The sequence below is a fragment of the Pseudophryne corroboree genome, chromosome 1 (assembly GCF_028390025.1).
Source record: "Pseudophryne corroboree isolate aPseCor3 chromosome 1, aPseCor3.hap2, whole genome shotgun sequence".
Lineage (NCBI taxonomy): Eukaryota > Metazoa > Chordata > Amphibia > Anura > Myobatrachidae > Pseudophryne > Pseudophryne corroboree.
In genome coordinates this window covers 1,202,650,208-1,202,654,125 of record NC_086444.1, presented here as the reverse complement: position 1 = coordinate 1,202,654,125, position 3,918 = coordinate 1,202,650,208, and positions in this window count along the sequence as shown.

Genomic DNA, 3,918 nt, shown 5'->3' with positions numbered 1-3,918 from the left:
AACACCCCAGCAGCACCCAGTCACACCCACCCCTACATTCACTACTAACACCCCCAGCAGCACCGTCACACCCACCCCACATTAACTACTAACACCCCAGCAGCACCCAGTCACACCCACACCCAAATTCACTACTAACACCCCCAGCAGCACCCAGTCACACCCACCCCCACATTCACTATTAACACCTCCTGCAGCACCCAGTCACACCTACCCCCACATTCACTACTAACCCCCCAGCAGCACCCAGTCACACCCGCACCCACATTCACTACTAACACCCCAGCAGCACCCAGTCACACCCACACCCAAATTCACTACTAACACCCCCAGCAGCACCCAGTCACACCCACCCCCACATTCACTATTAACACCTTCTGCAGCATCCAGAAATGAATTCTCCCTCCGCTTTACACCACACTTCCCAGTGGCACCAAGTCACAGACCCCAGGAGAGCCCAGCCACCCCCCGACGCCTCTAATCATTACTAAAACCATAACAGCACCCTGACATGCACTCTACTCTCCCTGCATCATACTTGTTACCCTCAGGGAACAGCCAGGAGACTCTCAAAATTTGTGTGGTGTTCCCTACCCCCCAGAAAGCGGGCAAGTCTCCCACATCCCCCTCCAGCACCCAGCACCCTCCGTTGTCAGCACACGATAGAGCACATGTGGGAGGGCTGAGGAGACCAGATGATGTGATTCGTGCTGAATCAGCACTGTAGAGTGGGGGGCATAGCCACGATGCAATCGTGCCACCATGCCACCTGTGTGCCGGCTATGCCGGCTGTGTGCCGACCGGGCTGCGCCCTCTCGGAGGAGGGAGCAATTAAGTTTGTAAATATGCCCTGCATTCACTAGTAACACCGCTGCAGCACCCAAACCCACATCCTCCCCCATGCATTCACTGCCAGCACTACAGCAGCACCCCGACACACACACACCTACTTCAATTAACTAGCAACACCTCATCCTGCAAACACTACCTGCTGATGATCAGAGTATCTCTGCCCACCCTTCTTATATACATTGGTGCTGTTTCCCTGCTAGAGTTCTGTCGCTAGGCTTGGTCTAGACTCCAGGGTGGGGGGCTTGGGAGAGAGAGGACCGCAGCACATCCCTCTGGGCTCCCTGCTTATTCCTGCCGTAAAGCAGAACTGGAGCAATGGGGGAGATTAGAGTGCCCCCTTCAGGGCTAGCTCCTGGAGGCAAACTGCTTACATTGTCTCCTGCAATCACGCCCCTTCCTCCACCCACATGGTATTAATCACCTCATGCTACAGCACTGCCGCTGCTCATATTAATACACATTTTTAAACTTTTATCATTTTGTTTTGAGCCTTTGTGGAGATGTGTGCAGGCGCTCCAGGCTCCCAGCAGAGTGCAGGGGATCTGTGTCCCCTGAAGTTCCTGACTGTAGACAGTGCTGGGGCAGCTTGTCTGTCCCCAGCGTTGGTTGAGCCAGAGCCAGCCCTAACCAATATGATGCCCTAGGCAAGATTTCGGCTGGTGCCCCCTAGCACCGCCGCTAGTTCTGCAGGAGATGCCTGGCATGAGTCATCTGGCAGCTCTGCTAACGTCTGGCGCCTTTTGTTTCTGAAAATGCATCTTATTTGCATTACTATGTGGCTAGGATGCACAAGCAGCTTCTGCTGATTAAAATAATATGCAGCATGCCTATATTCTGTGTGCGACTGCAGCTGTATCTGCATATGAAATGCTACATTACAGTGATTTCCAGGAATACACTGCAACGTAGCATTTCGTATGCAGATACAGCCGCAGTCACACACAGAATATAGGCATGCCATATATCATTTTAATCAGCAGAAGCTGCTGGTGCCCCTAAGCATACCAAATGCCCAAGACATTTGCCTAGATTGCCTATGCCTAAGGTCGGCTCTGGGTTGAGCAGTGGCAGCGGGTGTCCGGTGCCGGGACCATGCATTGGTTCCCTGCACCAGACCAGAGGCAGCGACGCGGCAGCTGCGCTTTAAACTTGGCGCCCATTTGGCCACCAATGAAAAGTGCCGGCCGCGTCATTTCAAATCCGACGCCCTCCGCGAGCCAATCACTGCTTGCGGGGCGCCGGCCAATCACGGGCGGCCGCAGCAAGCCAATCATCGCCACCGGGAGCAGGAAGAAGGAGAAGACCGCGCGGAAGAGAGCCGGTGGCGCAGAGCAGAAGAGGACGCCACGGGAAGAGCTCCGGTGGCCGCGGGCAGCGCCAGAGAAGATGTCCAGCGGCAGCTGGACGCAGGAGAACGGTGGTGGTGCCGCTGGCCAGGATGGGTCAGCGGCAGAAGGGGGCGCCGGAGAACCTCTGGACCAGGTGAGGCCTCAGTGAGGCTATTCTCTACCCCTCTCCTCCCTAGACCACCAGGGCCCAGGTGTTAGGCCTGTGGGGGTAAGTTAAGGCACTAGGCCTGTGCGCAGTTAAGAGTATCAGCTACAACTGACTTGGCGGTTTGGGCATTAGGCCCAGGCCACTGTATTGGGCATTTTAGGTGGGCGCATGGTAGGCATTAGGCCCCGAATTTATTAGGAGCACCCCAAAAAGAGCGATCTGGGCATTAGGCCCAGATCCCTCCAACCGGCCACACGTTAGGCGGGCGCTAGGCCCGTGGGATAAAGTCAGGCCTCTGGCCTGTGGTTAATTAGGGGGCACTAGGCCCAGGGAAAAAGGAGTGCTCGACCGGTGAATAAGATTGGTGCTGGGCACTAGGCCCAGGCCACTCCGATGTGTGCATATAGGCAGGCCCGCTTGGCCTGAGCCCCTGGTAAGTTACTGTACGGGAGGTGGGTAGGCTGTGTGGCACCCACTCCTTAGAAAGTAGGTAGGGATATAAAAGGACAGCACCGTTTGATCCTGTACTGTGATATTGTGATGCCTGTTGTTACCGTGTAGGGCAAAGTATTTGTTTTACAGTTTGTGCATAGAGTTTGTGTTGCACAACCCACACCTGAGCTAGTTTGAGGGCTCTGTTCATGTAGTTAGTGTAGCGGACGCACACTAGGGTAGAGTTAGGCCCTGCACGGCTGTAGTTTGTTTGCCTCCTTACAGGGACCTGTAAGTGAAGAGGAAGATCGCAGTGCAAGATTGCCAACGGTGAGCATCATCTGTGTCCGACTGTCCCTTTGTCTGTTTGTCCCCTGAGAGCCGGTTCGGTGGACCTTGCACGGGCGTGCGAGGTCCAGAGTACTCCTCAGCGTGAGAGCGCTGTTTGGTGAAAATTGGGTGGCTGAGACTTTGTGCAGATGATGATTTTCACCTAACCGCTGAAAGTCGCTGCCACCCTGGGAGTATCCTCTTTCCCTTTGAAAAAGAGCTGATACTCCTTAATTGGTTCATGTTTCATCCCAGCTCGTCCATCATCTACATCTGGAAGGGGATCGCCGTATCCGGGTCCAAGTGCAGTTTCCAGGTCCATTGAAGATTTCGTGACCTGAAGGTGAGAGAGTGCGGCGCCTGGTGAGTAGCGAGTCTACACCTGCACGGCAGCAGGCACTACACCGCACTGCCACTTTCACACCTTTATTTTTGCAATCACACTTGTGAATTCATCTGGGGGTTCACGCTTTCAGCTTTACGGCGCTAACTCTATGGACCTTGTTGCCCAGAGGCCACGACTTTAGAATCCTTCAAAAACAGACTCTAGTCCTCTCACGCGTTTCGCTAATGTCTCTTGTTAGGCTTATTTGTATTTTGTGCTGTAAAGGCAAATGTAAAGCACTTTAAGTCTTACTAGGAGAAAAGTGCAATATAAATACCATTACTATGATTTCAATGCACCCTGTGTACCTACAAATAAGCACCCCACAGACAGTGAGCGCAAGCACCTTTATCTACTGTATTTATTGTTTTTCTCCAATAGACAATGGTCTAATGCAACTCCTTCCCTGACCACAATTTCCT